This window comes from Equus przewalskii, chromosome 1 (genome assembly GCF_037783145.1).
Source record: "Equus przewalskii isolate Varuska chromosome 1, EquPr2, whole genome shotgun sequence".
NCBI lineage: Eukaryota > Metazoa > Chordata > Mammalia > Perissodactyla > Equidae > Equus > Equus przewalskii.
The window spans coordinates 3,204,157-3,230,709 of NC_091831.1; the positions used below are offsets into that span (position 1 = coordinate 3,204,157).

Sequence of the window (26,553 nt, forward strand, 5' to 3'; positions counted from 1 at the left end):
TCTTCCTGGTACAGAGAGGGAGACCCCTTTACAGATGGAGATTTCTTTTACAATATAAATGTCTCTTAACAAAGGGTAAGTAAATTCTACTTTTCCGAGTTTCTTTCCTATCCGCAGTTTTTAAGGTAACCAGCCCAAAATAATCCTCATGCCAAAGAGGCATATCTTGGGGTGGCCAATTCCAGTCCCCCACAAGTAAATTTCAGGTGCTCTCATTTCACAGCAAAGACAGTAACTACGTAAGGAGAAGATATGTTAATTAGCTTTACTATAGTAATCATTTCACTACATATACGAATATCCAATCAGCATATTGTATATCTTAGATCTACACATTGCTTATTAAAAATAAAATTTTTTAAATTAATATCACTCCCCCCAAAAAAGAATGCATCAGCTTCGGTAAGTACTCATTGAATGAATGAATGAATGAATGAACAGGCAGAACACCGACTCCTTCATCATTACGCAACTAACCATAAGAGATTTTGCCCAAAATAAATCGGAATTCCCAGGTAACTTTACTCTTCTCCCATTAGACTCAATTTCCTCCCATCTCTACACTTGCTTCCAGGATTTAAGCTTCATTTCCAGTGATCCAGTAAAAACTGTTTCAAGAAATCAACCACCAAAAGTAATTTGCTTCAGTCCTCTTATAATACTAATAATAATGCCAAATATTACCATAATTAAAGTTTTAAAATCAAACCAAAACAAGTTAAATAGTTCCCATCCCTCATATTATTGTTCAGGATGATATAAAAGATAATATTTACTAACTAGCAGTCATAACGAAAATTAATCTTTTAAGTACTTAATGGATTTTCTGATACAACTTGGCCTCACAATTATTCTCAAGTAAATAGAATTTTAAATGTTCTTCTTTTTACAGTTGATGTCAGAATCTCCTATAAGTCACCAAGAAGAGAATAAGGATTTTAAGACTACTGATGGACAGCAGCTTAAATAATGACAAGATGCTACTCAATCAGCTGAAAGTGCCTTCCTGAAGCTGTGATACAAACCTGAATTCCACGCATCCAGCCCCCCTTCCGGCCCTCCTTCACATGCTTCCCAGTCCAGAGAAGACTCCTTTCTAATCGTCTTCCGCCGAGATGCCCACTGACTCTCTGTGGTGCTTCCACAACTCCCATGAAGATGCAGCACATGGGGTCCCCTCCCTAACAAGTGGATGTGCCAGTAGAGGAGTATGCCAAGCCACTCTCCTGTTTAAAAAAATCCATCACCCTCTGATGTTAAACAGAGATGGCGTTCCAGGGGAAAACCAGATTCCCAGCATGGACATTCCTCTGAAACTGGTGGGGGTGCAGCTGGGCGAAGGACACTAAGAACGCCTGCCTCCCGGTGTGTGGAGAAGGCCCACGGAGAATCAGGCGTTTTCCCTTCTGTGGCCGTCTCCTACCACACCAGCTCATTCTTCGCACGAGCCCCTTTGGTTCCTGACTACACTGTCTCCCAAGGTCTGGTACCATTAGGTGTAGCAGCAGGTGAGTCTTAGAAGATGTTTCCAAAACGAAGCTCAAGTTCAATGCCACCAGCTGCCAAAAACTACCAGCTGGCTCTCCCGGAGAGGGTGGCACACTTCGGGACACGTACTGTCCTGGAAGGCCCTCCCTGGAAGCTGAGACGTGAGACTGCGTGTGGTAGCAACATAATCAACACAGCTGTCTTTGAGACTTATTCTCTCCGAGTTTTGCTTCAGGAACAAGAAATCATTGCAACAGGGTCTGTAATGAGGAAAACAAATACATATTTTAAATTTGGATTTTCCTTAAAACATTCAACAAGCCACTAACTTCAAACATTGTAACAACCTTAACTCCTCGCCAAATCAATTGCATTATTCAGTTTTATTGTTTTTTTTCCTCAATTAAACATTGGCAACTGGAACCTGTTTCACCGAAGAGGGAAGGCGGGTTTAATGCCATCCCGGCCCTGGGTTATGGAGCTGCGGAAGGCTTGTCTGTGCAGTTATCCAGCAGCTGGATATTTTCAAGTCTGAAAACTCACAGTCACTCAAAGGGATAACCTATATCCATCATCTCACAATAATTGTATTGATTCTAAGGGTAAGGGATTAAATCTGACTTTTAATGCTCTACCATTTTATCAGTGCATTTGAATAAAGTTTCAGGATCTGCACAGGCCTTTCCCATCGGAATTTCATGCATATCCCACTCAGATATCCTGTGGTTCTGGCTTGTCACAGAGCCAGGCACGTGCTTATTGGATTAGAAATCTAGATAGACGTTGGGGGCAGTTGAGAGCCAACCATCTATTTCTAGAAAATGAAGATGCTGGCCACACTTTTTTAAGAATGAAGCTATTTCCAAAGGAGGTTAAGCTCTCTGGGAAATAATGAATGTCCCTGTGCAGAAAGAGACCAACGTGGCAGTCCCCACCACTCTCCCTGGAAAGCCCTGCTTGCAGGGTTGGCCCTTGGCTGGCCTCTGGGCCCTTGGCTGTGGGCTCCCATCACCCTCACTGATGAGGGTGCCTTGCTGCCCTAAACTGTCTGTACCGACAACACGGGTTACACAGAGCCTCCCTGGCCTGAGCCTGCTGTGCCCTGGAGCTGGTTCTGGGTGGCACTTCCCCTGATCCTATCACCGAGGAGAATGGCTGGTCAGGTGTCCCAGCAAAGCCAGCCCACCAAAGGACACCAGTGGAAAAGGCAGAGCCCCCTCCCTCCCAGGAGCTGACACGCAGCCCCTCGCGCCAGAGGAGGGACATTGCTTCCTCCCCTGCAGTCAGCTGGGTTCACTCATTGTCTTTTCTTTGAGCAAGTGGCAGAGATGAGAAAAAGAGAACCTGAGATAAGAGGAGGGCTGTAGCAACTGCACAGTTGCTAGAGGGAGCACTGCATAGTCAGGGGTGCTGTGGGCTGAACGTCTGAGTCCCCCCAAAATTCGAATGTTGAAACTTAACCCCCCATGGGATGGTGTTAGGAGATGGGACCTTTGGGAGGTGCTTAGGTCATGAGGATGGGGCCCTTGTGAAAGGGATTAGTGCCCTTATAGAGATCCCAGAGAGCTTCCTCATCTCTTCTGCCACATAAGGTCACAGTGAGAAGACAGCCACGTGCAATCCAGAAGAGAGTCCTCACCAGAACCCAACCATGCTGGCCCTATCTGGGACTTCCAGCCTCCAAAACTGTGAGAAATAAGCTACTGCTGTTTATCTGTGGCAATTTGTCATAGCCGCCCGAGCTGACTAAGACAGGGGCAAGTCCTGGCACTTTAATGACAGAAACTTAAATCAGTCCCAACAAGGAAATGTGAGGGACTGAGGCCAGACAGCCCAGGAGGAGCATCGAGAAGAGGACACAGGGGCTGAGACTCAGGAGGACCTGGTGGGAGCAGCCGAAAGAGAGAAGAAGGCACAGTGGCATAGGCCAGGCGGGCAGCTGTCCACTCTCAACGGAGGGAGCCAGCAATGTAGAGACACAAGCCCGACTAAAGGAGGTTTGTGTGATTCTTGTTCACTGGCTAACTGGTCAATAAACACAAACAGACATTTGCCCACAACTTGACTGGATTTCCAGTCAGGTGCTTTTGTCCCTGAGGTCTGGAATGCCAGTTGGCTAACCCGTCACAACGTCAGCACAGCCCTGTCCAGCTGGCCTACCAAATAGGACTGCAGGCTGTGGGCCACACTACCCACTGCAGCATGACACGTGGACACCACCCCACCACCGCCCAGGACCCGAGGACATTTCCCTAAACGTCCGCCTAGGACACCAGACATCATCAGAAACTGAATCAGTGTGTGTCTCCCGACTTCCCGCTAGAACATCCGTATGGCATCCCTCAGCTCCTCCTTTCTGACCACAAGACGTCAGGAGCACATATTGTAGTCCCATTAGAATCCCCATTTTCAGGGTTTCAGAGAAGAGTTTCCCATAAGACATTTAGTGGAATTCTTGATGACAATGTTGATACCTTTCTGAAACTCTGGAAACATGTCAGTTATCACACAAAAATACATAAACCTAGACTGAGACCCCATTCACAGAATGGAGACCCCATCTCCAGTTAGCCCACAGTGAAAGTATAGGTAGGAGGAAATGTATCCATCAAGTGTATAGAATATTCCATATCATGACTACAAAGACAGGGGAAAGGGTCAAGCCCCACCTGAACATAACGTTGACCGTCTCCCAAACAGGGTGGGGTGGGGGGTCACTTCTAACATACAGTTTCTATTCACCAAAGTAGGAATTTCAAATCAAACCCAAGGAAGTGTACCTTTTAAGGTTCTGTGTATCCATCTGCATAAAAAGGAAATCCTGAAGATGAAGAGAGAAGCCCTCTGTGATCCTTCCTGCAGGGGGCGTGGCAAGGCCACACCTCTGGGTGATTCTTGGCCAGGAGCACAGTGGTGCCCCGGGTTCTGGACCAGCTAGGGATGGGCATGTTTTGTGGAAGCTCATTCTTAAGGCAAGAGCTTCAGCGCATTTCTGCCCATGGGTTGGAGGAGCCTGGAGAGAGACGGATGGCCTTTTCAAAAGGCTGTGGGACCTTGCTTGTAGCCCCTATTTATAACAATGAAATTTAGACTCTCTTAACAAGCAGCCGTCTCCAGACAGGGTATTTACATGCTGAATTTTCCCTGCTCTGCAATTCTTTCCTTTCTTCCCTGTCCATTTCACTGCTTGTTAGTGCAGACAGAAGGAAGGGAACAGGAGAAAAAGGTGGAACGAAAACCAGCCAAGCGATTACCCCTCCACGTCTGCCACAAACACTGAGAGGAGGAGTCTGGAGGAATGGCGCTGATGAGGTGGAGGGTCATCAGTGATTCCCTTCTTCCCCAGAACAATAACCGAGACTTCATCTCTTTCCTCAGCCACAGAGGAGCCAACGGCTAGAAGGATAATAAGGGAAAAATATGACTGTTTCCATCTTAAGCACTTATTTCAATATTGCACTAAGAGTATTCTGGGTTTGTGCATTTCAGAATCCAAAATTTGATAATTTATGATCTCGGACAGGTCCAGATACAGAGGTGGAAACATAACAAATTGGGATGACATGTTTACAGACTCTGGTGCTGAAAGCCGATGTACTGGGAAATAGCTGTTGTACCTATCACGGTTTAGGAGAGAGAGGCCAACTGAGCGTCAGCTGCATGGGGCCATTGTATTACTACACTAACAGTTACGTTCCTAGACTGGAAAGTATTTACAAATATTAAATAGCACGGAATAATCGAGCTATTATTCCCTTAGAATAAAATGTGATTTTCCCCCTCCATGCGGCTTAAGAAATGTGTAAAGATTCAACACAAAGCCGTTATGAGAAAATAATGTGTCTGCAGTTAGAGATGTGGATGCTAACCCAGACCCCACCACTAACCAAGGGTTGTGTCCTTGGCCAAACCAACCTGGGCTCCCTCTGCCATAGGACAGGGCCAGGTCCCCACTGCAGAGGGCTCTGTCAGGCTCTCCTGAGATGGGGCATTGGAATATCGAGCACAGAGCCTGGCACAGAGTAGACGCTCCATTAATGACAAGGAGGAGACATTATCTCCAATTTAAAACAGAACGGCAACCCGAATCTTTGAGATCTTTTGCTAGAGTCAAAACTTCTCTTTAAGATGAATGTGCTATTCTATCTTCTTTTATCCACATCCACCACCAAGGAGCTGTCCCTCCTCCAAGGTAACCGAGTTTGCCTGAAAAGACTTCTCTTGTCACAAGGGAAACTTGCTGGCAAGCCTTGTTCTGAGTGGTGGCCCTCAAAGGACATTCACTAACGATTCCCAGGCCTGGTCTCCCCCACTGAGCCCCCAAGAAATACCCGAGGCCCTGATTCTACTAGCCCCCAGCAGGCTGGTTCTGGGACTGGAGGTGGCGCCATGACTCTTCTGCACTTCCATCATCCTTTCCCTGCTGGACTCTCTTTGGCTGCTCAGGCAGTGAGGGTGCCCCCTACGTGTAGTGGCCTCATTTGTAGGAGGGCAAGTGGCCTTCACTGGGACTTGTCTTCCCGGATAGGTAGATTGATAAAGATATAAAGGCCTGCTGTGTGTGTCTTTTACCTAGCATAGGTCCTATGTACCTACTGTTCTAGTAAATATGTGTGAGCACGCACATGCTCCAGACCCTGATGTAAAATGCAGCATTTACTATGGGTCAGGTCAAAAAAGTTTGAAGACCTTCGGTCTAGAAGGAAGGGATTGGATCTGGGCAGATGGCTCTCTTTCCTAGTCCACTGGGATAACTTGAATTTCTGGAACACCATGACCCTCTTTGCATATGGCTGCTGTGAGCGACAGCACTGGTGTTATCAGGTGTTAGCCATCCCCTTCCATTTCCTCCTCATGAGGACATGTGGCCTCCACTGTGGATGGGTCTCTCTTGTTCTCCAGATGGTTCCTACCTGGTCCAGGACTGCTGGACTCTCGGACACATCCCTACAATCCTTCTTTCCTGCTTACACAAAAACAAGTACATCTCCATCCTTCAGAGACAGGAATATAATTAAGAGAGGAAACTATACATCTAACTAACTACACTATTATATACTCTTGTTGGCTTTGAGAATTCCCTTTGTATCCACTCTATGTTAACATTTTTCTCTTAAGCATGGTGATGGGCTCACGGCCTCTCACAGACTCAACATATTTCCACTGACCACAGCTTCTCCTTTGGACTTTCATATTTTGACACTTGCTGGATCCTTTCGCCTTTCAACTCTGCCCCTCCCATTCAGGAAAGGATTCTCTCTGTCTGGCTACAAGAGCGTGTTCCAAAGCCACCCTGATCTTTCCCTGCTTTAAGAGTGAAATAAAATCAGCTGCCCTCCAAGGAGTCCTGGTTGCATTTATTGGAAAACAGAATCATAAACCAAATTCTGGGGCAGGGGTGTGGGGCATGGGGTAAGCGAATGGCAGCAGTTGCTGTTCATGATGGGGCCGAAGCAGGGCTTTCTTTAGGCATTTGCATTCACCTTGATTTTTCCAAATTTTAAACACTGTCAGCCCTTCGTTTTGTACTGTATGAGATGTCATCAGCAACCAAGAATTTTGGTGTGCTGACAGTATGAAGAAAATTAAAAACAGGAGTGTCTGTGGAGCATGCAGGTGTATGCAGGCCATGCCCTCAGGAGTGCCAGCTGAGGCCTTGGAGGCCAAGCCAGGTGTGTGCATCACTCACCGTCACCTATGGGCCACCACCTCATGCATTCACCTCCTTTGACAACCAGGTTGTTATGAGACAGGCACAGGGCAGGGCGGGAAGTGGCCGTGGGCTGGGAGAACGGGGCAGCTTCAGCTCTGTCGCCCTCTGCGCCCCTCACACTGATCGTGCTGGCTCTGCCCCGTCTGCTGCCTCTCCTCCTGCTTTTGTGGAGGAAACATTTAATGAGTCGTTTAATCCAGCCTAATTCTCCTCATTTAGGTCGCTGTCTCCTTGGAAGGCTGCTTCATGCTTGGAAACAGCCGGAAAAGCCTCTGGCATTCTCCCCCCAGGGCCCGGCCCCTCAGAGCCATCACTCCAGCTGCCAGTTACCCCAGTTCTCACACTGAGGCCAAGAGCACAAGAGAGCCTTGCTGGTTCCCCATGACAGCTGCAAAGCTGGCCCGAGGTCTGCATCTCCCGGAGGGGCCGTGCGCAGCACCTGCGCACTTCAGTGACCACCCCATGGAGAGGAGGCAGACCTCCAACAATGACTGCTCCCAGAAGAAAAGCCAACCCCCTCAGGCATGCGCGTCTCTAATGTTTTATAGGCATTGATGTGGCAACCTGAAGGAAAGCCCCCTGAGACTCTGGTAGCAGCACCTTCCTTCTCTCCGTTTACCAGCTTATTCCTATGGCCCGTACAAACCAGATGAGAGAAGTCCCACGAATTGTATGAGCAAGTTCACATGAGATTCTTTGGGTTCACTGTTAAGTCTATGCCCCTGAGAATCCCTTAAAGTAGGAAAGCACCAGGCTTCAGAAGGTAGCCAGTCCTGATCAATGAGCCGCTGGACTCTTCCATTCCACGTACTGTGCGCACACACACACACACACACATGCATATGCACATGCACACACAGAGACACACATGCACATACTCACGCATACCCAAACGAAATGCGCACACACACACAGAGACACACTCACACACGCACGCAATTGAAACCTAGGAAGGATAAGGGGAGAAAATAGTTACCTGTTTATGGACTGTTCATGCAAGAAGGGACACCATGATTACTCCTTGATCCGAGAAAAGGCACCATAAAATACCTACTGCAGAGCCTTTTAGAAAGGTTCCTTTTTCTACATTATTCAATTAAAAACAGATTAGAAAATTCACATTTATCAGAGAATTAATATTTTCCCATCAATGCTGGAATCTAAATATTCAAACAAACCAAAAGTTTGCCTCCCCACTCAGTCTCTTTACGGCACAGGGCGAGTCTGGCTCCTCGATGAGCTGGCCTCTGGGCTAAACCGAAAGCAGCCAGGAGCACAGGGGTTTGTGGCTTCTCCCAGGAGGAGCAACCCTCTCAATCTTCCGTTCAGACCCCAGGCTTTGCGGGGCAGCTTCTCGTGTTTTGCAGAGATGGATAAACTGTCTATTCCTTTAAAGGCTCCGCTCCTCCGCAGAGATGGTGACCCAGGGAGCAGATGATGGAAACCTGACAAATGGCCGAGTCAAGAAATCAGGAGCACTTTGGGGAGCTGATGCTGATTTTCTGCACAGGGGTCAATGTAGCTGTAGAGCTGGGCAGCCGCCAGGCAGAAAGTTCCCTCGCTGTTAATGTGACATGACAAGGCTATTTTCTCTCCCCCAAATCAGCTGCTAGGCAAATGCAAGAGACTTCACTCCACAGAGTAAGTCAGTCCACTGGAAAATAATGTTAAACAGGACAAAACAAACCTTGTCTCGGTGTTTGGGATGTGTTTTCAGAGAGAAAAAATGCACTTGCAGTGAAATAGCTTCACAATATCCCCACAGGGTCGAATCCCGCTGTGGCTCTGTGGTGACCAAAGCCCTGTCCTGCTTTCCTTCCATTTATTTGTTTGCATTTTTTTCCAAGTTGAGGTTAAGGTATAGATAACACACAGGCCAGCCCACTCGAGGCGCTACCAATAGCTACAGGCCTCTCACGACTTTCTCTTGTTCCTTATTTCAGACTTCCCCCAGGTTTTTGGAGTACAGGGAGTAACTGTGTCCCTCATTTTAAGGAGGACAGAAAGCCAAATAAAAAAGGTGAAATTCTGGGGCAGAGACAGAAATGCAAGCTGGTCAAACTGCCATTTCCAGCAGGACTCTCGTTACCAAGGCAAGCAGAAGGCTCCAAACAAAAGATCTGCTGGGTGTAAGCTTTTACTCAACAGCTATTGTGTGCCAGGCTTGGGGTTACAAAGACAGATTGGATGGGGACCCTGCCTGCAAAGAATTTCCATCCTAAGGGAGAAGACAGAAGGGCAATATGAGACTGAGCGGTGTAAAGGATGACACGAGGTTCCATTAACATCAGAGGAAGACGCAGAAAGTAGGATGGAAGCTGGAATGTGGGAAAGCTGGGACAGTGCACTATGTCTAACTTCAGTTAGCAGAGAGGACAAGAAGGAGAATGGAGGGCACAGTAGTTCAAGTCATGGGGTCGGTTGGTCAAGGAAAGGAGCCTTCAAGCACAGAACATTCAGGTACAGGCCACTGCTCTAGTCCCAGAGAGAGCTACCAGTGGCAGTGGAGAAGACAGCCAAGATGAAGTTGGGAGAAAGACAGGATTTGACAACTGATTATATGGGAAGGGAAAGGATGAGTGAGAAAGACCTCAAAGTGACTTTGACGTTGGGTCCTATATGAAAATGATTCCTTCATCCAAGATAAAAAGTCAAAGGGAAAGGTCAGTATGGGAAACATGGAGTTTCAGGTATCAGTAGGGTATAGATGGGAGTACCAGCCAGGAGCAAAGGAGACGGGTCTCCGTCGGAGCTCAGCCTGGTGTGGTATAGCTGACAGGGGTCAGCAGAGAAGAGCATGTGAAGGGAGAAGTGGACCGTGGATGGAGCTCTGTGGAATAACATCTCTGGAGCCCTGAGAAGGAGGGGCAAGGGTGGGCTGAGAAGCTGAGAAAGCCAGTAAAGTTTCATCACAAATATCATGGGAAACTGAGGGGTTAGCTAAAGGTAGTTGGCAGCTGGGTCCCAGGCACTGGTGTGGCAACTGCATGATTTCCCTCCAGTAGCATTTAGCATCTTCAATGATTGAAGAAACCAGATGAGTGAGTCACCCTAGTTCGGTAGTAAGTTCCTTCTCTAGATTTCTACTCTGCTAGGCACTGTGGGGAACAGAAAAGACATAAAAGCATGGCCTGCAGGCTCAAGGACCCTCCATCTAATTGGGAGATAAGACTCACACACATTGAATGTATTGATAACAAGAGCATGGAGCACATTCCAGAGCATGCTAAGCGTTAGTTCTGCAGAGAGAAAAAATACACATGGCAGTTGGAAGTAGGAAGAATTTGTAAAGGAAGGGAGGTGAAGCTTTTAAGAAAATAGCATATACTAAGATAATCAGAGGGGAAAAAGAAACAAGTAGCAATATGGCAGTTTTAATTTCAACATTATGGATAATTACACTAAATGGAAATGGCTTAAAAAGAAACAATTAAAAGACATAGGTGATCAGACTGAATAAAGAAACATGACCAAAATGTATGCTGTCTATAAGAAACCCATCTTAAATATAAAGACAGAGAGAGTAAAATATAGACAGATATAGATACAGATATATATACAGATACAGATACAGACATAGGTATCGATACACACACATATGTTAAAAAGCAAAAGGATAGGAAAAGATACAATGTGTAAACACTAATTAAAAGAAAGCTGGAGTGGCTATTAATATCAAACAAAGCAGACTGCAGAACAAGGACTACTCCCTGGGTTAAAGAGGGACATTGCATAACTCACAAGACATGATAACCCTAAATGCCCATGCATCTAACAACAGAGCTTCAAAATACATGAAGCAAAAACTAAGAGGACTGCAAGGCAAAAACAGACAAATCTATAAATATAGTTGGATATTTCAACAGTCCTCTTTGAGTAATAGAAAAAACAAATAGACAGAAAATCCGTAAGAATGTGGAAGACCTAAACAACACTATCAACCAACAAGACCTAATTGACATTTACAGGACACTTTGTACAATGACAATGGAATGCACATCCTTTTCAGGAATAAATCAAATATTCGCTAGACTAGGCCATATTCTGGGCCTTAAGACAAACCTCAACAAATATAAAAGAATTGGAATCATACAAAGTATATTCTTTGATACAGATGGAGTTAAACCAGAAATCAGTAACAGAAAGATCTCTGAAAAATGCCCCAGGATGCCAAATGAAACAACACACCTCTTGGTAACTCATAGGTCAAAGAGGAAGTCACAAGGGGAATTAGAAAATATTTTTAACTGAATGAAAATGAAAACACAACACGTCAAAATGTGTGGGACGCAGCAAAGGCAGTGCTCACAGGGAGATCTGTAATATTGAGTTCTCATATTAGAAAAGAAGAAAGCTCTCAAAGTGATGATCCAAACTTCCACGACTAGAAAATAGGAAAAGAAGAACAGCTGAAAGCAAGGAGAAGGAACGAAGTAACAAAGATAAGAGCAAAAATCAAAGAAATTGAAAACAAACACCATGTGGCGAGGTCGCCGCTCTTTTCACTCTACACTCTCATGACTTCAAGACCCAGAGCTGTGCCTGCAGCCCAGCCACCTCCCCTGAACTGGACCAATGGGTCCCCCAGACCCCTCAAGCCCGACCTGCCCAGAATCACACTCATCACCTTTCTCCTCAGCCTGCTCCTCTCCCTGGGCTCCCACCACCATCCGTCCATCCACTCGCCCAACCTTGAATCCACATCATCCTTTTCACCTCTCTCACCATCCCCAACATCCAAGCAGACTCCAGATCCAACTGAAGACACCCCCTAAGACTCCCTTGAGTCTGTCACCTGCTCTCCATGTCTGAGCACTGCTCTGTGTCACGCCCTCATCTTCTACCTCCCGATACTGTGACAGCCTCCTATGTGGCACCACATCCAGCCACCAGCTCATACTGTGGCCCTAGTGACCTCTAAAACGAGGTTCGGTGTTTGAGAGGACAGGACTGGAGTTGGCCAGAGCTGGCCAGCTCCCAGTGCGGGGATAGTGCACCAACACCACCTAAACTGGGCTCCAAACAATGCTGCAGAGTTTTCATTCCAAAACTTAGGAGAACTGCATCTGCAAATAATAATTTATGGGTTTACTTAAGTCCAATACACAGTACCCGTAAATAAGCCACAGTGCAGCAATTCCTGTTAATGGAACCAGAAAGCAGTTTTCAGTAATTCACCTCATACCATACCAAGACCTTTGGGTCAAAGGAAAGTATAAATAATGGCATTGGATTTGAAAGACCGTGTCTAACCCCCCAGCACGTGCTGATGTGGTGGAGCGAGGAGCAGTGCAAGGCTGTTGTGAGCTGGATGCCCAGGAAACACAGGGGTTGTCTTTACCTGAAGCAAGAGTTCACTTTTATTTTGCCTTGTTTTGCTGCCTCAGTTAAACTAGTTAAACGATCGAGGCTCTTCCAGCTGGTTTATTTTGGCGGTGGAGAAACAGACCAATTGGGTTATTTCCATGGAAGCGGTAGTGGGGGGATTGGGGTCACACGGCAGTCTGTACACCATTTGACACACACAGAAACCTTGACCCAAGGCCCTCCGTGAGTCCCTAAGGAAAGCAGAGCATGCAGACCACGGAGGCACTTCGTTACAAGAGCTGGTGTGTCGCAATGACTTCAAATGACCTGAGAGAGGAACCTCCTATCTAATGTCTTAATAACCAAAAGTAGCTCAGAGGAAAGACATAAAAATCTGAAGGGAAAAGGAAAGGAGAGGGACATGCCATTCTAAAGAAAGCTTTACTTGGGAAAAGTCAGCTGCTCGCCCCTTCAGCTAGCTTGCCCTCAGGTGTCTGCCCTCTCACTGCACTATTTCTTGAAAGTGAAACCACGTAGCTTACAGCTGCTGCCACCTAGTCCACAGTGGCCCTCATCCATTCAATTTCAAGGGGCACAGCCACTGAAGAAAAGCCTCCTTTGGAGGAGTCAAAGTTCCAGACATATCTCCTTCTCCACCAGAACCCCGCACTCCTGGCAGGACCCCCTCCCTCGGGCCACCCTGGGCTCTCCCAGCCTTCAGCCCCCCAACTGACCCTTAACCTCCGTTAGTGATGGCCTCACTTCAGAATCAAGTGACTTGCCACCAGGCACAGACAGGAGGAAGAGGTGGAGTCCCAGTGGTTTGTCCATCTCCAGCCTTCTCTGAGATCTAACCTGTGTCTCACTTTGCATTCCTACAGCACACGGGGGAGCCAAACCACGCTTTAGGGTTTAGAGAAAAATGTCAACAGAGGAAGCTCACGTCTCCTGGAGTCTATCTGGACCACAGCGGAAACTGAAGGCAACATATTCGAATGTATAGTTTCACACTCAGAATACGTGCAGATAGCCAAGAACATAGACTCCTCAAAGGAACGTTTCAAGTAATAAAATGGAGGCCAGTGTGTTGGATAGAGACCCAAAATCCATTTAGGCTGCAAGCTCAGAGCTCTCTGCCCCCCTGCTCCACAGGAAACCTGCAGACAGGGCTCCCATGGGATCTCTCATCCTCCCCAACCCACTCGGCCCCTCTGGAATTATGGGCTCTGTGGGTCCAGGTGAGGCGGGAGCAGAGGGCATGGAAGAGGGAGTAGACGTGTTCTCCTGGGAGACAAGCTCTCCTTGGAGATGAGCCCTCCCGGGATTTAGCCGGATGTGGAAAGTGTTCAATTCAAAATCATCCTACACACCGCCTCGTCTTGAGTGGGGGGCAATAACAACGGCCTTTTGAGAAGAGGGGCAAAAAGGAAAAACAATAGGCTTTCATTCTAAGACATAAGGATTAGGACTCGAATTTAAAGGGGATATGACCCAATTCCTGAACAGGAAAATGCCGACTGGTCTGAGGTAACAAAGGGTATTGATCATTTTGACACACATAAAATGCTAGATTGCACCTTTCCAAAACACATGTATTGGAAATATTCACTGCATTATCTTGTCCTGGTGTTAATATATGTCTAGGATCAGTGGTTCTCCTCCCATTATTATTGCATTATGATTTCATAAATCTCTACCTAAAAATAACTCACACCAAATTATACTTAGAGCTCAACATTAAACTCAATGCATTCTTTTCTGAGAACTCTACGTCCAGAAAGGAGGTCTTTAGCTGCTTGGCAGGTGGTCCCATTAACTCAGTGGCGTCTGCCAGCCCAGACTCACATGATGCGAGGTTATCAACACAGATGGAGAGCAGATGGAACATTTTACTCGAAATAAATGAACATCCTCCACCCTGTTTCTCTCTCTCCCCCACCCCACCGGAGGGAAGCCCCGCCCCTTCAGTCACTGCAGAGGAAAGGTGAGCAGGTGGGCATCAGCTCCCGGGGGCAGCCCAGTCTCCACGGCTCCGGGAAGACATGAACACCTCCCTCTCTGGCAGCAGACAGGCGGCAAGGATGTCTTAACAATTCACTTGGCTCAACTGCTGAAGAGATCCCCACTGAGGGTCTGATGAGCCCCGCAGAGGGATTACTTAAGCTAAGTGCATCTGTCACAAAAGCTCCAGAAGGTAGATGGATGGCATCCTGATTAATAAGAACAATAATGACTTTTGAGTGCTTACTATGTGCTGGCCACCATGCTCGGCATTTTATGCACGTCATCTCAGGGAAGCCTCACCATTCTGGACAATGGCACTCTTGTCATCTTCAGGGATAAGGAAACTGAGACTTAGGGTCAAGCCCCTTGCCTGATGTCACTCAGCTGGTATCTATCAGAGCCAGGGGTCTAACCAGGTGACTTCCAATGTCCCTCCTAAATCTACAGTCGCAAGTACGGAGTCATCACCAGGGAAGTTTGGGGACATTGACACCAGGCCTACCTCCCCCTCCCCATAGAGGGGAGGACCTGGGTGCATGACTTGGCCTCTCTGAGGTTCCCATCATGACTGTTGGGATTACACAGCCCTGACCTTTGCCCTCTTCTATCAGCCGTCACCAGGTGACCATATCTACCCATGCCCACGCCAGTACCTCCCACAGAGCCACTTTTAAACCTGACCTTTCCACAGTTCCAGACCCATATTTCCAACCAACTGGGGCAACTACTGGATGCCCCACAGGTGCCTCAAACCCAGCCGGTCTAAGGATAACTGACCTTTTTCCCCAAACATGCACGTCATCTTCACCATACATCCATCATCCCAACCGGGACCAGGACGCACGCGCTCATACACATGCCCACACACTCTAACGCTCACACACACACTAAGGCTAGATCAAGCTCCTGATATAGAAATAAGGCCGCACAGAGCATGAGCAGATGCAGAAGCTTCTTCAGGATGTTGAAGTCTCTAATTGGGGTTGGAGGGAGGGGACACACAGCTGGTGGTGTTACTATCGCCCCAAATTAGCAAATTAGGGTCTTAACAGACCAAATAAGCTAACTCTTCTCGTGCCAAGGTGCTTTTACACTGGAAGGTTTACATGAGTAATCATGAAGGACGTATGCAAATCATCTTTGCCCCTCAAGGGAAATTCTTACAGACATCAAATATCGTCATGGTTTTCAAGGTTCATCAAGTCTGCATCACCTCCTAGAGACCAGATAGCAGCATCAGTGCCCAGGCATCTTTAAACAGCACCTCCAGCTTTCCAGCATCCCAGAAAGCCTACTAGGTCCCATGGGCCCAGGCACCTTGTTTAATATTCATTAGTCAGGTGCTTTTGACATCGAATTGTTACCAGACCACATTCACAATTTCCTTCCCTGCATCCTCCCCAGACTCCAATGGGTGGTCATATGCCAAGGAATTGTGGATCATGTGTGTGTAGTTTCTATAATTTGGATCTGATCAATAACTGCCATTAATTTCTACGACCTTTTTCTAACATGTCATATTTTTTGCCCCTTTTGAGTATCATCCTGGCTTTACCGCCCTTTACAAATTCAGCTGTAAGCACTGGGGTCTGTCATCATCGATTTGTTTCTGAAGCTCAAACTGTAAAATGTTAGCCAGCGATGTCCTCTTTCTCTGGCTCCGCTGTCACCATCTCCCCAAGAGTTAGATGCATCCTTGTTTTCTCACAAGAAGATGTTGGCCTGTCTTGCGTTCTCTCACTCCAAATGTAAAACCCAGGGCTCTCAAAGTAGCCCTGGTTCCTTGTAGTGGAGAACAGCATGAGAAACGCAGGTCTGAGCACCAGGAGGGCACAGCACACAGCAGAGCAGTTTAAGAGGGCATCAGCTTACCCCCACATTCACCAAGCACAAGCAAGGGAGTGCTTACCTCTCCCCACTGGATGGACTCACCAGTCTTTGTCCTTATCAACCGTTTGAATACCCAAACCACAGAGTCTCACAGCCACCAGGGTAATAATCCTGGGATGCCAGAAAGCGTGCAAGGCTCCATTTTCTTTTCTCTCTTTGATTCTTGGGTCAAGCATCCTGGACTGAATTTCAGAGTATGCAGTCTAGATAACCCTCCATCGCCATAGCACAGGCTCCAACTGAAAAAAAAAAAAAATGAGATTCCCCCCTGTCTAGGGACAGAGTGTTCAGAAAGAATTTCACACAGTCAAGAATGAGGTAAAGAAAGGAGAGCTGCAGGTCCGATGTTCCCCGTTGACTCCCCACTTCCATGAGCAGTCACGTCATTACATATCTTTCATCTCATGTACGTTGGTGTGGACTCCAATTTCCTTTAGCTTTTGGATAAATACAAATATTTGACAGGTCCTTCATCTCAAAAGAACATGACTACTTGGATGAACCTTGAGGACATCATGCTAGGTGAAATAAGCCGGCCGCAAAGAGACGAATACAGTGTGACTCCACTTACGTGAAGTACTTAGAGGAGTCAAAATCACAGAGACGGACAGTAGAATGGGGGTCCAGGAGCCGGGGGAAGGGGAGTGGGGAGTTAGTGTTTAATGGAGACGGAGTTTCAGCTTTACCAGATGAAAAGAATTGTGAGGATGGATGGTGGTGATGGCTGCACAGCTTCATGAATGTATTTAATACCACTGAACCACACACTTAAAAATGGCTAAGATGGTAAATTTTATGTTACGTGTATTTTACCACAGTTTTTAAAAGTTGGAAAAAATAATGAAGGCAAATAAAGACATTTTTAGTCATAAACAAAAAAAAAAAAAAAAGAAAAGGAAAATTAACACTGTCAGAAAATACCACAAGGTAATATTATGAATCTATCGCAGATTTTTTAAACTTTACCAAAATAAGTTCAAGAGAAATCATTTCTGTAGGACCATCTACTTTGCACAATAATACTGGGGTTCTGTGAGAATCAGTTGATAAACTTACCCCAGAATATTTTTATTACAACATCCTTAATTTTTGTTCATATTACATTTTCATAATCTCTGACACCAACCCAAGTAGAGGTACAGTTTGATTTTCCTTATAGAAACTTCAGAAAGTTACAGCCCTGGAAAATGATTGTGCAAAACACCCAAACAATTAAATGGAATGAAATATGCTGTTCTGTACCCCTAATTTTGTGTTCTTTGATGACTCTACAACAATGACAGAAATAAAACCCATCTGGGTAAATGGGTAGATAGGATACAATAAAACATCAAGCATGGGTACCAATTTGCCAAAGTCTAACAAGCCCAGCAGGCCCACCATTTCCTCTTGGATCTGGACAGGGACAGGGCCACTAGTGGGTTCCTGACTCCTGATGTTATGCTGCTGGCAGCCCTCCCAGGCTCTCCCAGGATGGAACTGCTTCCTGTTAGCCATTTGTTGGGGGACTGGTAACAAGGAGAGCCCCAGCTTCTCTGTCATAGGAATGCCAGATGATGGGCTCCTGGGGCAGAGACCAGTTGATGAGCACGTTTCCACCCAAAACACATTTAGGCAGGAAAGACACACCACCTCTACTTGTGGGAGGCTCCGGGCTGTCCCAGCTCCCAGGCCTTCCTACGGGCAACACAACAAAGAGCCGTGGGGTCCTGAGATGGAAAGGCCAGGAAGACTGGCCCTCCTTCCATCTGCCTTGGGTAGGGGTCTGGGGCCTCTGCTTTAGGGGATCAGCTCCCTGCAGAGCAGTCCCCCTCAGAGCCCACACTTCACTTCGCGGGACTGGACAGCATATTCCTTCTTTAGCGTGTCTCACCAGCTTCTGCCCCCACCCCTCTGGCTGTCCCTGAGCTTGGTTGGGTCTGGACGTGCTCAGGTGGGAGTTGCAAACTCCCTCTTGTTTGGGGACACAGAGACAGGCACGAGGTACAGTCCCTGGGCTTGGCTCAGCTGCCCCAACTCCGAGAGTGAGTTTGCCCTCGCCGAGCCTCCCTCTGCCGCTCCGTCCCCTGTGGCTGCATGAGCAGCGCAAAGACCCCCTCAACTCCAGTGCTTGGAGCAGCTCCTTCTCAGCTACTCTCTTTTTCCTCACTCCCCTTTTTTTAGAATTGAAATTCATACCTCTTTTGGGGATATTTTTGTACATTTTTAAATATTTTCATTTGTACGTGCAAGTATCTTTAAAGTCATTTTTTCTTGTAGAAAAGGATTGGGAGCTGGCCAGCCCCCTTTCTCAGCTCGGAAACCACAGAAACTGTGAGAAACTCAAAGCAAGTTTCTAAGGTGAGCAAATGAGGAGGTGAGGGAGCAGCATGGAGAAACTCCTTCCCCAGATTGCCAGCCTCCAGAGGAAGCTTCCAGGGCCCTTGCCCACATACACGCCGCCCGCCCCTTTTATCTTACTCGGCTCCAGCCCAGCAAGGATGACTTTTCTAAATAACATTGTTCTGGAAATATGGAAGTTGCTTAATGCTCTCATTAAAATTTCTCTAGACCGTTTCAATTCAGTCTTTGGGGAAAACCAAACTTAGAAATAATAAAATACACATTTTTAATGGCTCATATAATTACACAACATTCAAATACTCTGCTTGGACAAGCTACACACTCATATGGAGCTTTTAAACAAAAGTTTCAAAATGGAAAAAAGAAAATTAACATTTTTTTCCCCAAAACAAACAACAAGGCTGCATGTCTCAATGGAATGTTTTTAATTTTTCCCTTAGAAGGGAACTTTTCCAAAAAGAAAATTATTTCTAGGGCTCTTTACTATGATTACCATTAAAAGGAAAACCAACTCAATTAGGCCGGCCAAATCTCTTAGCTGCAAAATTGAGGCTTTTTTACCAAAAGAATAGATTTAACTGGCACACATGAAACCCTGTTTTTTTCCCCCAAGATGCGCCTCTTTTTCTAGTCAAACGGGGAGAGATTCGTCTACGAGAGTAGAGTCTTCTTAGCTGCTGCCTTCACCAATTCCTGTTTCCAAAACCTTGGCAGTTCTGGGGTTTCTGCCCAGATCATTGAGCATGAGCATGTGTCCAGAAAGTTCTCCACACCCCAATGTTGCCAACTCAGGTGTGGGCACTGCAGCATCTGTTGAGGACAGCTGGGTTATGGTCCTGACCTTGGACCTCTCCAAGACCAGCGACGTCATGAGCTCCTTCCGAATAGCCTCCTTCGTCCTTGGTGGCTGGCCTGTGCCTCCAACAACAGTTCCCTCTTTAGGAAGTTACCAGTCTAACCAAGCACACGCCGCCTCACCAATCCCTCAGTCACACGCTTCCAGCTTCCATCTCACTTCTAAAGAATGGTGGATGGGGAATTTTATCTTTCTTTTCCTTTTCTTTCTTTTTTTTTTAACTTGCAGCTCTTGATGCTATAGAATGGCCCTGATTATATTTGCACAGAAAACCATAAAAAGCAATTTGACCAGAAAGCACATACTAATCCCACACCATGCAAATTCCCTTCTTGAAGCTGCAGTGGGTGTGTCCACTCTTTCTCCCATCAGCCAGTATTTTATTTATTTTTTTTTTTGAGGAAGATTAGCCCTGAGCTAACTACTGCCAATCTTCCTCTTTTTGCTGAGGAAGACTGGCCCTGAGCTAACATCCATGCCCATCTTCCTCTACTTTATACATGGGATGCCTACCACAGCATATCTTTTGCCAAGCAGTGCCATGTCCGCACCCAGGATCCGAACCGGTGTACCTGGGGCCACCAAAGTGGAACAGCGCACTTAATCGCTGCACCACTGAGCCGGCCCCTCAGCCAGTATTTTAAATGAGCCCTGTAATCTGCGCTGACTTCAGTTACTGTGCGTTTACATGTAGCCTGGAGCCGACTGCCCTGTTTCTCCCAGAACAACCCATGATTCTCAAATATCCATCCAGGAGGCTTCTTTCTCGTGGATTAGGAATCTATTTTTCAGCTGAGGTAAAAGGGGGGTGTTTAGTAGGTATGTGACCCTCCTGCAATCATTCTCAACGTGTCGTGATAAAATATGTGTATTTCCTGGGAAGAGAGTCTCGAACATCCATGAGATTCTCATGTAAGAACATCTGACATCAACGATCATTATTCTCATCCACATTGGCCGATCAGTGTCGATCGAAAGGGACATTTCCAGAGGCAAGAGTGACAAAGTCAGCCTTAAATCCAGTGTGCCAAATGTTCATACTTCCTCTCTGGAAATCTACCAAAAGGGCAGTCCAACCCAGGAGGTCAAGACAAAGCAGTTACCACGATGGAGAGGGGTGGGGTGGCTTGGTTTGGTTTCATACTATATTAACTCTTTTTGTCTTTTTCCCACCACGTAAATACACAATATTCTACTCAGGCACACTCCACAACAAAAGTTTTAAGGCAACAACAACATAACAAAGCCTCTGGCATTTTTGCAGACATCTTAAAATTTAACCTGGCTTTGTTCTCCCGCCACTGCACACAAATATCAACCTGGTGCTTCGGAAACCCCGTTGAGATGGAAATATTAAGGATCATGCTAAAGCTTGAAGTGTTCCATTATTCAGCTTCTCTGGGGGAAATCAGAGCTTTGCACAGCAGCGAACACAAAAAGCACCATGAACCCAGGGCACTTCGGAAATCACAGCTGTTTTCATACCTCGTGGCCTTGCTCAGAAACTGGACTGGTAATGAGGTGCCCATTACGGGGCCATGGTCAGAGGTGTTGCAAATACAACTTCTTAAGAGCTGCCTTCTCTGAGATATTATTCATTAACTTAAACCCTGGGAGCAAACATGTATTTTTCATCCATGGTCTGTGCAGGGGGAACCCAGGAACCTTGAGAGGAAGGCATCCTCCGGTCTGTTCTTCTGTAGGACATTGCACGGCAAAGGCTGTGGTGGGGATGCTCATGAAACAAAAGATGCTGGAGACTGGCCCACATCTCTGGGGTTCTCCCTCCAGGCACCCTGCCCAAAGTGCCTGTCTCCAGAAAGCAGTAGAAGCCACATGTGTCTTGGCTCAGGGAGGAGCAGCAGGAGGGGGCATGGCCAGGAACCCCTTCCTCAGGCACTGTTTCGTGAACAGTGATGGCTGCCAGGACCTTTGCCCCTAGCAGTGAGCATTCATCAGCAGAAGGCATCCCACCCACTCCTGCCCTTCAGAAAACTCCCCAAAGTACCACTAGTTTGCAAGGCAGCCACATGAGCCCCTCCACTTTGGGCGTTCACATGAGCCAGTATCCGAGTTTGAGTTCCCCTGAAAGCTGAAACAGAGACAGGCACTCGGAAATTGATCCTGGGCCAAGGAGTGGTAGTGGGAGTAAGATGGGGAAGAAGACAGCCAGCAGGGAGAGTCCCCAGATTCCCCTGGAATTGCCCACCTGGAGGATGGATGCTGCAGGAGGCGTCCCCAGCTTCCCTTCCCCACTGGGATGTTATCTCTCCCACAATTCTAGGCTGTACCTGCTGCCCCTCCACCACCGCCAGCGTCGCGAAGATCCCAGGAGCATCACCTGCTCATAGTGGGATGCAGCCAGCACCAGGCGTGTTTGAGCTTCCCCAGGACCGCCCACAGTACCAGCGGCACCCCCCACAGCAACTGTCCACTGATTATGGCTTTATTGGCCTGATTTCCCTTTGCTCAGCCTACAAGCACACCCTGAACATGACACAAAGAGGAGCAAGGCCTGGTTCTGGACTGAGGAGCTAGGAGACCACACTCGTCAACTGAAACAGCGACCCTGGGGGAGCATGAACAGCACCCTCCAGCTCTGCGGTCACAGAGAGGAGGCCCGGTCCACCACTGTCCTCTGGGAAAGAAGGGCAGGAGGTCCTGAGGCGTCCAGGCCAGGCTGGGGCAGCTCAGGAGCCACTGCCCATCCTATAGCTGAGGACCCTCCAGTCAGGCAGGTCAACACAGAGCCCTCTGCATAGAGGCCCTCGCCCCACACAGGCCCTGCGGCTCCGCGAGCCCACTAAGGAAGGAATTTCAAAGAAGCTACTGCATCCCTGATGGACTCTCTGGTGGTAAGCCAGCCTCCGCCTCGGGGTGGAGGCCAGGATGCCGGCGCCGGCTGAGCAGAAGCACTAATGGATCCGGGGGCAGGCTGATCAGGGTCGAGGGTGGCTCTCATGGGCTGCCCCCACTGGCAGGGACGAACTGCCTGTCCAGCCTGAAAGGACTGAGCTGCCCTCGGAGAACAAGGCCCTCACTTTCTGCATGTTTTCTGTCAATTCCCACAAACAGAACTCTGCTCTCTGAAGTGGAAACATTGCAAAGCCCCAGTGCTCTGGGCCAGGTGACTCAGGCCCTGGTTGTGACACCCGCACAGCCCGGCTCCTGATGGAGACAGAACAAAGGGGCTGACAACCTGAAGGACGCCACCCCCATTCACCCCCGCCTCGCCTCACCCATCACACACTGAGGTCCACGAACGACGCACACGGAGCTCCTGTAGGGGGACATACTCAACGCTGCTACTTCAAAGCAAAGGATTAAATTAAATTAGACTTAAAAGTCCAAGTAGGTTTGGCTGCCACCTCACTACAGAGTTGGAGTCAACATTTTTGCCCTCTGGTACCTGGGGAATCTCTGCTCTGCGAAGGCTTACAAAACCGTGGGCTAACGCAAAATGTTTTCCAAGAAGGGGCACAACTCCCCTTCCTGGGACCAGCACTGAGGCCCCTCTCCCTCATGTTGACCTGCACTGATGATAAAGGAGGTGGTGGACACAGAGCTCCCTAGACAGGGAGTGGAAAGTCTGGGAGTGGCCAGAAGGTAAGAAAAGGTTCCCCTAGAAAGTGATAGGAACCCCCGTGCCTAGCCCCGAGGCAGCCCAGCACTGCAGATTCTGGAGTCAGCCTTGCTAACATAATTCATTCAAATGTGTCACTCTTGGAATACATGAATATCTGAATAAAATCAGAGCAGATGGAGCCGGGAGTCCCAACAGGGCTGCCAAAGCCATGGGTCATCGCACTGTGGTTCTGCTGACAGACCTCTGATGGGCAGACTGGCTCTGACACCCTGGGGTCACAGCAGCCCTCTGCAGAGCAGACCCCCTTGTACAAACATCCAGCGAGCTTCCATCCACAGAGTGTGTGTCAGGTCAGCAACACAGGAGCCACGGCCTCCACCATTCCAACAACTGCGTCCATCTGGGAAGGTGTGCATGGATCAAAGCCTGCAGCGGCTCATGGAGCAGCCTGACACAGTGCGGACAAGGAATGCTGCGGGTGCCACGGGGAGCAAGGGCAGGCCTCCAGCCTGGTACAGGACCACGACTGTCAAAGGACAAGATCAAAAAGGATGTTCTGGGAAGGCACAGTGCTGAGCAGTGTAAATGCTGCTTGGAGGGCAAATGATAGCAGCAGCCACAGCACAAATGACAAAAGGAGGGAGAGCAACAGACACCAGTGGACGGCAGCTTCGTGCCCGTCAGAGCATTCACTGCTTTAGGTGCACTGTCTCACATGTTGCTCACAGTAGCCTGAACGTGAGAATCATTACCAGTTAGGTTACCATGCTACAGCTAAGGAAACTGAGGCTTGGAGTGGTTCGCGGCCCTATATCAGCCAGCGTGTACCTGGCAATACTGGAACTTGCACCAACATGATCCAGCCCCAGAGCTCACTGTGCTCTTGGTCACTGTGAGCGCAGCCTCCATGAAAGCTGAAAGCTCAAATGGTCCCCCAAGTGGGGACTTCCGTGCACTGTGACCGTGGTGGGAGGAGAGGGCAGACGGAGGTGGGCTGAGCAGCTCATGAAGGGAACAAAGCGTAGAAACTTGTCCAAGAAATTTGACAGTATGGAAGCATGAGATTGGGTGGAAGTGGGGCCAGAGAGAATTTTCCATTTTAATGGCATATAATTGAGTATGTTTAAATGCTGGGAGCAAGGGTTGAGAAGAGGCGGAAGAGTTGAAGTTGTGGGCGAAAGAGAGAACGAAGGCAGGTGGAACAGAATCTGCTCTTGGAAACAGACTGCTCTTGGAGACCTGGTCTCACACGGCAAGAGGGCACCTCCTATACTTTGCCAGCAAAGAAGGAGAAAGGATACATGTGGGTGCAGAGAAGTTTGTAGGAAAAAGAGGGAGTTCCAGAAGGCAGCTTCTATTTTCTGTGATAAGTAGAGGGAAATAATTCAGCTAAGAGTGAGTGTGGAAGCTGGACGAGTCAGAGATTTGAGGAAAATGGAGAAGATTTGAAAAAGCCACTGCAGGGGATAGGACAATAAACTGGCTGGAGAATTGTAACATCATTATTAGGCAGCTCTGATGGCCCAGTTGCAGTTAGAGATCATTACTTTATAATTGATTATTTATACCACCACCCACCGCCATTAAAGATTTGAAACAATTCAAAATAAGAGGAACAAATGCAGTTGAAATTTAAGCACAAGAATAAGAAGGTGAGGAGTGGGAGAAGGATGGAGAGGGTTGGATCAACAAACAGAGCAAAATGGAGCATGACATTTAGTTCTGAGTTCCCTAGACACTAAGACAACAAGGAAAACCCTGTTGTCTACATGGATACATATTTGCTAGAGAAGACCTCCCTTCGCCTTGAACACTAAGAACATTTCATTGCATGTATGTTGCTTTTATTAAAACATTTGTTATGAGATGTAAATAGCAACACTACAGACACACTGGAAAATAAGAGAGAAAAAAATACATCCAAAATTCTAACATACGAAATCCTTTATGTGAGGTCCAAGGAACGTGGGAGCAGGGCCATTACTAACAGGATTTCCAAATGATGCTGCAATGTTCTTTATATGGCTGTTCACATCTTAGTCTTTGCAGAATGGGGAAGACAATATTAAACTGTTTCAGGGAATTCCTCCAGGAAACAAAAGCCAAAGTGTAGGTATGTCTTCCAGGTGATACGATAAAGACAGAAATCGACTAATACAAAAAGAAGAGATGATTAAAACACCTTCTAGGCCAGTGGTTGTTAGGAAATACTGATTAAGGACCAGTGACATTATAAAATCTGCTTGGGGCATAAATTCACAACATAGATTTCCAGCCCCATCCCTGAAGATTCCGATTCTACAGTAGAGGTGATAGTGATGGTGGTGGAGAGGTGATGGTGATGGTGGTGATGATGATGGTGAAGATGGTGATGAAGGTGATGATGATGATGATAGTGGTGATGATAGTCATGATGACAACCACCATGACAATGACAGCAGCCAGCATTGCTTGATAATTTCCTATGTGCTAGGCACTATTCTAAGTCTTTATATACCCCATTTTACAGATGAAGAAACTGAGGAAATCTTTATTTAAAACAAGCTACCTAGGGAAGTTGAACAATCACCTAGGTCTGAAGAAAAACTGCTCTACACTCTCTCTCTCTCTCAATTATCAGCCACTTATGTCTTATCTATTAGTCAAAATGGAGAGGCAAGAGAAGAATAAGAGAGACAGAATATTTAAGGACAGCTCAAGCATTGTTTAGCAGGCAATGAAAGCAGGCAGCCAACCAAAGAAAAGAGAAATGCATCTTCTGCTGCACAAATGCAGTGCCCACAGCAGACTCTGTAGAAAATGGAAGGACTGTTGAATATCAATGGATGTATTAACAATATTTACCTACATAGACATGGTTCTCAATCATAAGTAGTGTCAACATTTTGCAAGATAGGGGAACAAACTTGTTATAAATAAGGAAAATATCTAAGTCTTGTCTGATAAATTGAGGCAAAGGGCTTTATGAGGATGGTGCAAACCAACCTAAACACTCTCTAAGAAGAAGAGGTAATGAAAAAGGACTTCAAAGAATCTATTTTCTTATTCCATTTCTAAGGATTTATCATAAAGACAGAAGCTTGGCTAAAATACATTTAAGAAATAATCTAAATATTCAACAAGGGGATTAATTAAAATCTTTACAGATTTTTATATAATATTTTAGAATAATTACTGACATAAATTTATTACGAGAAATTAGTTCATAACATATTAACAAGAAAAAAAACAGATTATAACCAAGATGTAGAGCTTTTCTTCCAAGTAGGATGTAAAAGTTTGTAGCCAGCTTATCCCACTATCCCACCAGATTATCCACTACAACTTTAGGATAAAAATAGATAAACTGTAGAAAGCCATACTTTT

At 46.9% G+C, this 26,553-nt stretch overlaps 1 long non-coding RNA gene across 1 annotated transcript in view; it reads right to left on the reverse strand.

Moving 5' to 3' along the window:
• Positions 1 to 244: 244 nt before the first annotated feature.
• The window catches only part of LOC139074014 (uncharacterized), a 40,783-nt gene continuing 14,474 nt past the window's right edge, over positions 245 to 26,553 (reverse strand). Inside the window, exon 4 of the long non-coding RNA XR_011523295.1 lies at positions 245 to 1,748. This is a non-coding gene — a long non-coding RNA (uncharacterized lncRNA). The remainder of the gene's footprint in view (positions 1,749 to 26,553) is intronic.